This window comes from Ursus arctos, unplaced genomic scaffold, assembly GCF_023065955.2.
Source record: "Ursus arctos isolate Adak ecotype North America unplaced genomic scaffold, UrsArc2.0 scaffold_23, whole genome shotgun sequence".
Lineage (NCBI taxonomy): Eukaryota > Metazoa > Chordata > Mammalia > Carnivora > Ursidae > Ursus > Ursus arctos.
The window spans coordinates 39,775,061-39,786,332 of record NW_026622908.1 but is presented as its reverse complement, the minus strand read 5'-3'; positions in this window follow the sequence as shown (position 1 = coordinate 39,786,332).

Sequence of the window (11,272 nt, the reverse complement as noted above, 5' to 3'; positions counted from 1 at the left end):
GCTGAAGTTTGAGAAATGCTGGCCAGAGGAGTGAGGTCCTGGGTGGGGCTGAACTTTTACAGAGAGGGCATGGAAGGTCACCCCACATGGCAGTTAGGACTCCAGGAAACCTTCGAAAGGGAAGCTTCCCACACTATGTCAGGTCTAGACCCTGGGAGTGCCCCTTCCTCGCCCCTGCTCCCTCCTAGCCCTGAGCCCCGTTTAGGGGTAAATGCCGGGCCCTGCAAAGGCACTGGAACGGAAGTCTTGGTGGCAGAGAGTCCGAGGAAGCCGAGCAGCCTTGGGAGAGCAGGAGCGCCGGAATCAGATCAGCGGGAGCTCCACCGGAGGCCGGGAGACAGAGGTCAGAGCTGGCGTTCGCATCAGGAAAGGGGCTAGCGGTTCACACTTGTCCCTTGTCGCAGGCGCGGGTCCTACCTGCCCATGGCCCCTCACCACGCAACCCTAGGCAGGTCTCTTATTTTCACTATCCTCAAGGGGAATGAGTTCCTGGCAGAAGAGGGAAGAGACGGGGACAGATGAGAAAGAAAGCCCCTCCGTGGCTCTGCGACCAGTGTTAACCACAGGACAAGGCTGCTCTCAGGTAAAGGCCAGAAACCAGCGTTTGCAGACCCGCACCTTTCCCTACACCCCCAGCAGCGGCTTTACGGAGCCCAGAGTCCCATCCCCCCAGCCCCGCCCGGGGGGAAGAAACGGGGCTCACAAAAGGGAGTATCCGGGGACAAGCCCGGGTGGGGAGGGCGTGCCGTCCACGAAGGCAGCATCCCAGAAATGGGGCCTGTGCCCTGCAAGCCTCTGAAACAAGATTCCTTCAAAGCCAGCTGCCAGAAGGTGGAGGAAATGGCTTGAGGCTGACAGGAGAGGGTGGCTGGATGTGGCATCAGTCCACCCCAAACACCGCGCCCCCTCCCGCCCTGAGGGAGTCCTTCTTGGCCCCAGAAACAAGGGCTGTCTCGAACGTGAACAGGAAGTGGGGGAAAGAATGAGGTGGCTGTGTGAATGCCACCTCCTCCCCCTACCAAGCTGGAACAGGCCTGGAGAAGGGGCGCCCGGTAGGACTCTGGCGTCCGGGCTGCCCGCTCCCCGCCAGCCCGCCGTTCCCACCGCATCACTTGAGCGCCATCTGCGGGCAGCCAAGGGAATTGCCCTGCCAAGACGGCGCTTAGATAAACCTGCTGGGGCTGCTTCCCAGAGAGCAGGACCCCAGGGCAAAAGATGGAGTAGATGGTCTTGGCCACCTCAGCAACTGCCCCCACATCTCAGCAGGAACCCAAGGCCCCGGAAGGACCCGTTCACTTGGCTACTACGTTAAACCCGCCGAGGCAAGCCCGACCTCCCTCCTGTGTGCCAGCTTCACCAGACAAGTAGGAGATGGATGGAGGGGCGGGACACTTGGCCTCCAGGGACAGCCCCTGAGTTCTCCCAGTGCCCCCAGGGCCTCCCCCAGGCTTTTGGAACCCTCAGTTTCATTTCTTGGAGCCTGGCTCTGATTGTACACAATAGAGGCTGAGACAATGGGACGTTCAGACAGGTACCCCGCTTACCTTTAAGCACAAAAGCCTTTGGAATGCCAGGTGTCCCACACCAGCCTCGAGCTCCAAAGACTTTGCAGTGATGTCATTATTCTTAGCATCTTTGTAACACACACAAACTGCGTAAGTCCAGGAATCAGACTATCACATGAACCAGGACTGAAATGACCATCACTCTCCCAGCGGGTCCCTGTACCTCCTCCACCCCCCCAGTTCTACTCCCCCTCCTGGTGTTCCTGGCCTGGCTAGCACTGCCATCCACGCAGCGCTCCATCCAGAAATCTGTGAGTCATCTTGGACTCCTCCTTTTCACTCCCCATACCATTTGGTCAGGCCACCTCCCGAACAGTTCCTAAATTCATCCAGCGCTCTCCATCTGCCCCGTCATCATCCTAGCGCAAGAGTGCCTGAAATGCTAAAATTATCCCTTAATTCAGGGGTTAACAAACCTTTTCTATAAAGGGCCAGATAACTAAATATTTTAGGCTCTGCGGACCAAGAGGCAAAATTAAGGATATTATGTAGGTCCTTATGTATTATAGTCTCTGTCAAAACTGTTCAGTACTGCCATTGTAGGCAAAAGCAGCCATCAACAATACATAAGTGAATGCACATGGCTGTGTTCCAATAAAACTTTATTTAAATTCCACTGAGCTTTGAATTGCATATAATGTTCATGTGCCACAAAACGTTATTTTTCTTTTGAGTTTTTTTCTGGCCATTTAAAAATGCAAAACCCATTCTTAACTTACAATGGGTATAAAAACAGGCCGACCAGCTGTAGTTTGCCAACCCCCGACTTAATTGATCCCATTCCCATTCATTCTCCGTGCTTCAGCCAAAGGGATTTTGCCAAAACAGAGACCCGATGCTGCCAATCGTTTGCTAACAACTAGCCAATAGCTTGAGATAAAAGTACAAGCTCCTCAGCCCCCAACAGCCTTCCGTCCAGGCTCTTCTGTGACCCCTCACCCCATTGACCCTAGACAGCCCCAGAAATTCTCCTGGTCCTTACACAGGCCCCAAGCCCCCTCATTCATGCTTTTCACTCCTTCCAGCTCCTCTGCCTCGAATTTTCTTACCCCATTAAAAATTCTGTTTCCTTTACAGTCTACTCACAAAATTTCTGACCCCAAATAGTGGGTTGTTGTTGTGTTCCCCCCCCACACACACACACACCAGCTAGTTCTCCAACAACAGCCAGGTGATTCTGACACTATCCATCTGGAGTTAACATCAGATCCCACAGGCTAAGGGCTCAGGGCCACAAGACATCCCCCTCTTTCCCACCAATCTCAAGTAGTGGGTCCTGAGGGTACCCGTACTTCTGTCTGATGTGGCTACAAATTGGGAATTCCCACAATGCCCTCCTCAGGTTCAATAATTTGCTCACAGAACTCAGATAAACACATTTACTGGTTAGATGCTAGAGGAGGTGATAAAGGAGAATGGACACATGAACAGCGAGGTCCGGAAGGGTCCCGAGCTCAGGAGCTTCTGTTCCCGCGGACTTGGGGTGCACCACCCTCCCAGCACATGAATGTGCTCCCTGGCTGGGAGGCCCTCTGAACCCCATACTGTAGGGATCTTTATGGAGCCGTCATCATGTAGGTATGATGGATGATCCACTCAATCTCTATCCCCTCTCTCCTGCCTGGCGGACGAAATGGGCACGCCAAGTTCCAAGCTTCTAAGCCCCCACTCGGAAGCTATCCAGGAGCCTAGGAAGAGTCATCATGTTCAAAAAAAGGCACTCCTATCGCCCAGGAAATTCCAAGGGACTTAGCTCTGTGTCAGGAGCCAGGATACTAAGAACGAAAGATGCTCCTAACGTCCCTATCACTCGGGAAACCACAGGGGAAGTTTGGGAGTATGGCCAAGAGTTTGGGAGCCAGAGCTGGTGAACTGGAACAAATTGCTTTGCTATTTCAAGCCTCAGTTTCCTCCTCTGTAAGGAGATGATTGTGCAGGGCCTGTCATGTATCAAGCACTCGGTAAACACGGGTTTCCTTCTCCCCCGCCATGGTCTTCGCTTTCCCTTTCACCGGCTCCTCTGCCTCTTCAAAGCCAAGTCCGGGGGGTGGGAGCGTGAGACCGTGGCCCCTCAGGAGCAGAAAAGTCTGGGACACATGGTGATACAGTGGACAAGAAACGATTGGTATTATATTTTTGCTGCCTTAGACACCGGGAAGCAGGCAGAAAGCCCATGGGCTTCTCTGAGTCCTGTCATCGTTCTCCCTGCTCTGACATGCAGACAGCACTCTCTTTGGGTCCTGAAAAATCCCTCCAGCTGGACGTCATTGTCCCTATCTATAATTTAATAAGAAATAGATATTTGGTCTTTGTCCCCCATTCCCAACACAGAACTTCTAAACGCTTTGGAATTTCTTGAGGGAGAGGTGTGAGAGGAGAACTTTAATGACTCAGAACAAGCCCCTTTCAGGCCACACCTGAGTTTATGGAAATGATGTAACCCTTGGGGTGGAGGGACCCTACATTGCTGGGGAGGGGGGGAGTGCTGGTTGCTGGAGGAACCAACCCCTGAATAGAGGGTTGGAACTTTCAGCCCCACCGCTGACCTCAGGGAAGGGAGAAGAGCTGGACATTTCATTACAATCACTAACGGCCGAGGACTTGATCTGTCATGCCTACATGATGGCACCTCCATAAAAACCCTTCAATGACAGAGAACGGAGAGCTTCCAGGTCCGTGAGCACATCAAGGTGCTGGGAGGGCGGTGCGCCCAGAGGGCATGGACGCTCTGTGGGCACCTTCCCTCCCCCAAACCTTGCCCCATATAGCTCTTCCCTGTAGCCGTTCCTGAGTTGTATCCTTTATAATAAACTGTTAATAGTAAGGAAAACACTTTCCTGAGTTCAGTCAGAAGTTCCAGTGACAACATGACACTTGCAACTGGCATCTCAAATGAGGCCAGTCTTGGGGGAATGAGCCCTTAACCTGTGAGATCTGATATGGACTCTGGTAGACAGTGCCAGCGTTGAATTGAATTGAATTGAACTGAATTGTAGGAGAAGTGGTTGGTGTGAGAAAATACACACATTTGGTGTCATAAGTGTTGTGAATGAAGAGTTCAGATCATCTCCCACATGAGGAAATTGAAACTACTAAGGTTTAGACAGGGGAGACCAAAGCGTCCACCCCCAAGTGATCTCTGAGCCCATGCTCTCCTCCCCTTCACCCTGGCTGCCACCCTGGCTGGGCGACTCATTCAACTGAGCAGTGCCAGTGTCGTGATCTCCTGTGCCCCAGGGACGTCGCCTCTATCCCAGCGGCTTCAACCGCTGCCCCATGAGAGCTTACACTCCCTAGCTGCTCCTTCCTCCTCCCCTGCCACTGACCTTCCTTCCCTGAGAAGCCTGAATCATGCAGTCTTTCACTGACACCACAACTATCCACGGCCCCCTGGCCCCTGGTGTAGACGGCAAATACACCACCCCCATCAACCCCACCATCCAGCTTCCCTGATCTACACGCGGGCGGCCCAGCACGGCTGGGGAGAAGTCCCGCGAATTTGTCGACTGGCACCAGCCCACAGGGCTGCTGACCTTAGCCGGTGGCCACATCGCCTTGCCCTGGTCCCCAGTCAGTTCCCTGGCCTTCTCCCCAAAGGGGTGCTCGACTTTGACCTCTCCTCGTGCCCCCTGCCCTCCACACTCACAGCGCGTGCCCTTGCCGCCTGTGTGTTCATTTGAATGAGACCAGACTCTCAAACTCTTTGTGGAAGAAACCTCGCAGTCACGGGGATTAGTTTACATTCCTGCACGTGGGAGAAGAGGGAGGTGCCAATGCTCCCCTCCGGCTTAACAAAAAAAAACTCACAGGTATTTATACCTTCGAGAAAACAGAGATGTGAATTTAAATACTATTGCCAGGGCAACCCATTATTAAGGAAGACAAGCGATCAGAATCACAAGCTTTGTAAAAGTTAAAGGTTACTTTCGAGGGACAAAGCAACTACCTCTTAAATGTGATTGTCTGACAAGATTCTCTTGCTGGAAATAACGTTTGCAAGGATGGTTTCAGGCTGCAGGAAAGAAGCTGCTTTCATTCCGTGGCTTCAGAGAAAGAGGGAGCATTTTCTCCTTATGCTGAGGTGGGGTGTTTTCATCACCACCAGTTAGAGGGACCTGGAATTTTTTTTTTTTTTAAGATTTTTATTTATTTGTGTGAGAGAGAGCACAAGCAGGGGGAGGGGGAGAGGCTGGGGGAGAAGCAGGCTCCCCGCAGAGCAGGGAGTCCGATGTGGGGCTTGATTCCAGGACCCTGGGATCACGACCTGAGCTGAAGGGAGCCACTTAACCGACGGAGCCCCCCAGGTGCCCGGGACCTGGGACATTTAAGGCCAGGTGCTGACATTCCATTTGTTAGCACTAAGAGGAACAAAGGCGGGTCCAAAGCAGATGGTCTACACTGCCTGGCAGCCCATCTACATTTCCCCCACTGCCTGGTCTCCAGGGCGCCCCCTCCCACCCACCTCACTGCCCGTCACTCCCAGTGTCTGTCGCTGGCTCCTCGTCTCTAACCTGGGAAGGGCCTGCTTCTCTTCTCTGCCCCTCTCTACACTCACCCTGCTGGTCGCCTCCTGCCCTGCTGGTCCCCTCCTGTCATTTTATGACTCTCGTGCCAGCTGCACCCCTGACTCCCAGATTCGAATCTCCAGCCCAGGTCACTGCGCCAACGCTGGACCCTGCTAACTTCCTGACATTCCACCTAGGTGTCTGTCGGATCTCAGAAGCAGCACGGCCCAAATGGAGCTGCTCATTTTCCCTTTCAAGCCTGTTCCTCTGGCAGCCTTCCCCAGCTCGGTAAAGGCATAGCCAGTCTTCCAGTGGCTCCAGCCAAAGCCTTATAATCATCCTGACTCTTCTATATCCAGGGCCCCCCCTAGGCTACTCCGCACCCCGGTATGAACTGGGAAGGGTGCCCCTCAGTGCAGGCACGGGACCTGGGGATCTGAATTTCAGTGTCCCCCACACCCCATCCGCACAGCCGGCGGCTCTGGGTCCAACCGCACACGCATCGGCAGCGTGTCCCCCAGTGGCAGCCTTCCAGGCTGTTCCAGTTAAAAGACAGTTGTCCTTCCTGCTGCTTGGCCCTTGCTTCCTGCCCATTTTCCAAGTCTGGTCTTGCCTCGTCCTGGCAGTTCCTGAGGGCCTTTCAATAAATTCTTTTGCCGCTGAAAAAACAGGAACACCCACTGATACTATCTAGAAACTTGTGCAAAGCCCTCCTACCCTTAGGATTAGAAAACTTCATTTCTCCATCGTCCCCTGGAAGTGCTCTGGAGGAGGCTGCCAGAAGACCAATGACATCACCAAACTGAAGACCACCTGGAACAGCTCTGCTCTAGCTGACACCAGCCTGGTCTCCTCGTCCTGCCTTCCCATCCCCTCCCCCAAGGGCTCTGTTCTCTTCTGGGGGTCCCTCTTCCATGTCTGTCCTGTAACTGGTGCCAGTCCTCAGGGCTCCAACCTCTCCCTTCCGCCCCTTCCACCCCACATGCTCCGCAGGACATCCTTCACACTCACCGTATGCAACCCCACCTCTCCCCCTCTGCTGAGCAGCAGACCCTCCCCTGCTGGAAGCCTCCACCTGCAAGTCCAAGGGCACCTACGCCCAGCACATCTACACAGAGCTGATCCCCTTCCAGCCCACAGCTGCTTCTCCTCCTGCCTTCCCCACCCAGCTTGAGGGCCCCAGCCTGCTCCCCAACCACCTGAGCTAGAAACTCGGGAGTCACCACACAGCTCCCTTCCCCCTTCACAGCAAGTCCATCCCTCCTAGGCACGCATGAAATCCTGGAGCTTCTTCTCTGAAAACATCTCTCCAAACCATCCCCTCCTCTCCAACCCCACAGCCTCCGCCCCCCTCACTTCCGAATCTTCCCTAGCTGTTCCAGCAGCCTCCTATAGGGCTCCCAGCCACCCTCCGCTTCTTCCCCAACAGCAGAGCCAGAGTGAGCTTCCTGGAACTCAAACCTGACCATGTCACCCCCTACCCCATGCTTCCCTACCAGTGAGAGCAGTGTTCCTTTCTCGTTCTTACCGTAGCTTCTTACAAAGATTCTGGTGTCCTCTCCCAGACCTGCTGAAATAGGAGAAAAACCGGGACTTCTTTGCCCTAATCTGTGTCCTCAGATATAATTCGGCCAAGTTCGCAAAGCGTTGATCTATGATTCCCAAACTGCTGTAGGAATCATTTCAGAAAGCTGGTTAAAAATCAACTCCCAGGCTCACCCCCCGGAGATTCCAATTCAGTAGATGTTGAATAGAGATTTTTCCAGAGGATTCTGCATTCTGGCTACCTGCCTGGACGCCTGGACTGTGATAACGGGGGGGTGGGGGGGGATTCCTCCGTCACAAGGTAATCGGGGGCTGAGACAGCCTCTATGTCTACACCTGCCTCTCCGCTTCCTTCCTCCTTTGCCGCGGGCAGTAACGTGAGGCCCTCCGTGGCACAGCTCTCACAGACTCAGAGGCCCTTTTGTTCATCTTCTCATCTGTTCCCCACAGCACAGAGGTCCGGCAGGACCAGGACTTCCCCCGGTATCTTTGGGAGTTTCCATGTCTTCATGTAATTTTTGGTTTCTTCATTTTCTATTTTAAAAATAAATATGGGGGGGGGCACCTGGGTGGTTCAGTCGGTTAAGGGTCTGCCTTCGGCTCAGGTCAGGATCCCAGGGTCCTGGGATCGAGCCCCATATTGGGCTCCCTGCTCAGCAGGCAGCTTGCTTCTCCCTCTCTCTCTCCCTCTCCCCCTGCTTGTGCTTTTGCTCGCTCTCTCTCCCAAATAAATAAAATCTCTAAAAATAAAAAATAAAAATTTAATATGGAGGGACGGTGTTATGTTTAATGGGCACAGTCTCAGTTCGGCACGATGGCTGGAGGTGAACAGTGCCCCGGTCGGACCACAATGGGAATATTCTTAATGCCACTGAACTGCACACCTAAAAACAGTTAACATGGTAAATTTTATGATATTGGTAAAAACTAAACCTGTTCCTCCGGCCGTCCTCCCCACCTCAGCAAACGCACGTCCTGTCTTCCAGTGGCTCCAGCCCAAACCTTACAATCAGCCTGACTCATCTATATCCAGGGCCCCCCTAGGCTACTCAGCCACTTGATGTGAAATGGGAAAGGGCTTTTTAAAAAGTGAGTCTGCAGTAAATTGCAAAGCACAAAATGAGGATGAGTCTCGATCTGTAGTGACACCATGACACCAACCAACCAGGTCGGAGGGGAGGCCGGAGGCAGAGCGAGAGAGAAACGGGGAGGGCTGGAGCCGGCGCCCCGGGAGAGAACCCGAGGGTGCGGAGCAGCAGGAAAAGGAGAGGCGTGGATCTGACAAGGGCCAGAACCCAGAGGCACTAGTAGGAGGGAGAAGGGCCATGGAAGGCAGAGAGTGGAGGCCCACCCGGCTGGCTACCAAGTGTGTCTTCACGGGACCTGCGCCTTGGCGTCAGAGCACATGCCCTCGCAGCCCCTGGAACAGGTGCAGGGCAAGGGAAACCAAAGTGAGCAAACGGGGACTGGGCCTTCATGTGGGGCAGCTAGTCCCTTGACCTGTCCCCTGTTACCAGGACCCCCTTAGAGGCCCAGGCCCCTAGTTCCATCTTGCAGGAATCAAGTGTTCTTTTTCCTAAGAAACCTGGGAGGGCCCGAATTAACCCCAAGGGCTATGAGGCCAACCTGAGGATCAAGATTGCAATAGAAAGATCCAACAGAAAATCCATGGGTCTATCTGCAAAGCCAGCACACGTCCTCCTCCACTGCTGTTATCCCGGTAAGTCTACTGAGCTGTAGCCCTAACAAGCCCCCTAACTGGCCTCCCTGCGGGCGGGACAGCCAGTGAGTCAGCGAAAATCAGAGTCGGACCACCCTCGATGCTCAAAACCCTCCAACTCCCATCCCACTCCCTCAGACCCTGCATGGGGTGAAGTCTACTTTAACCAGCATCTGGCCTTTGCCCTCAGGTCCTGGGAGGTGACCTCTAAGCCCCCGGAATGTCCTGACAGCAGTGTTTGTCTGGGGCCTTCAGACACCCATCAGTGTAACAATGTGATTTACAAGGAGTGCTTTGGGACACACGACCTCTGGGGGAAGTGGAGACTCGAGGTCAGCCATGTGGGCCCCAAGGAGAACCCTGGACACCAAGGCTCAGGTGAGCTTCCCTGCTTGGCCACACTGCGCATTATAAACCAGGAGTAGGTCTCAGGTCCAGGGCTCCACTGGGAGACGACAATCCACTGGGAGCTTCACGCCTGGAGCTCCCCACATTCCACCCTATGCAACCTGTCCTCTGGTGAATGTGTACCCGTCTGCTATTAAAACACCATCATCTCGGGACTTTCCTGAGTTCTGTAAGTCTTTCTGCCAACTTACCCACTGACAATGGTTTGAGCCTGGAACTTGCAGCTGGAATCTGAAAATGAGGGCAGTCTTGTGGGGACCATGCCCTCAAACAGTGCCACTGGCCAAATTCTTTGCACCCTATGTAACCACCTGACTTGGACCTTCCTGATCTGCCCGACCCCTGCCAACCAGACCTCATTCCCCCCCCACCCTTGAGTAAAGCCCGCCCCCGCCCAAGGGCACCAGAGAGCCCCCTTCCCCACGTATCTGGCAAGGGAACCCCCTCCTTCAGGCCTTTCGTTCAGACGTCACCTCCTGGGAGAGGACGCCTCTAGCCCCTCCTCAAACTCCCTCCACCCCAAACCCCTCCCTCTCTTCCCACTTTACTCTTTTCCCTTGGCATACTATCACTATATCCATGGCACTCAAACTGTATTCACCCTCTTTCTTCTCCATCTCCTCACTACACTGTAAGCCCCAAGGAGAGAGGGATTTTGTCCTTTGTTCCCTCCTGTAACCCCAGGACTGAACAATTCCTGGCACGTGCTGAGTACACAGGAGATTCCTGGTGAATGAATGCCCTCTAGTACCCTTTAGAAGCACCTCTTGGGGGGCGCCTGGGTGGCTCAGTCGTTGGGCGTCTGCCTTCGGCTCAGGGCGTGATCCTGGAGTTCTGGGATCGAGCCCCACGTCAGGCTCTTCCACTGGGAGCCTGCTTCTTCCTCTCCCACTCCTCCTGCTTGTGTTCCCTCTCTTACTGGCTGTCTCTCTCTCTGTCAAATGAATAAATAAGATCTTTAAAAAAAGAAGCACCTCTTGGGGCACCTGGGTGGCACAGCGGTTGGGCGTCTGCCTTCAGCTCAGGGCATGATCCCGGCATTCTGGGATCGAGCCCCACATCAGGCTCTTCCACTATGAGCCTGCTTCTTCCTCTCCCACTCCCCCTGCTTGTGTTCCCTCTCTCGCTGGCTGTCTCTATCTCTGTCGAATAAATAAATAAAATCTTTAAAAAAAAAAAAAAAAGAAGCAGCAGCACCTCTTGGGAAACAGGCCACCCGACTCCAACTCTCTCTCCCTGAAATGCCAAGTCTGCAAAAACAGGAAACCTGACCACACTTGGCTGGAGACCATTGCTGAGGAGGATAAGGAAAGAACTGGTTAAGACCCAAAACCTCCAGGACGGGCCCCTGGCCCAGATGCTAGTCCTAGCCCTGACACCACATTGTTGTGAGCTTGAAAGGCCCCTCCACCTCGGGCTAGAGCGGGTGCACGGAACTCTCTGGCCCTGCTCACTGCGATGCAGGTCTCAGGAGAGGGGGGAGGGGTGCCCCTGCCCTGACAGAGAGATGGAGGGAAGACAAGACCTCA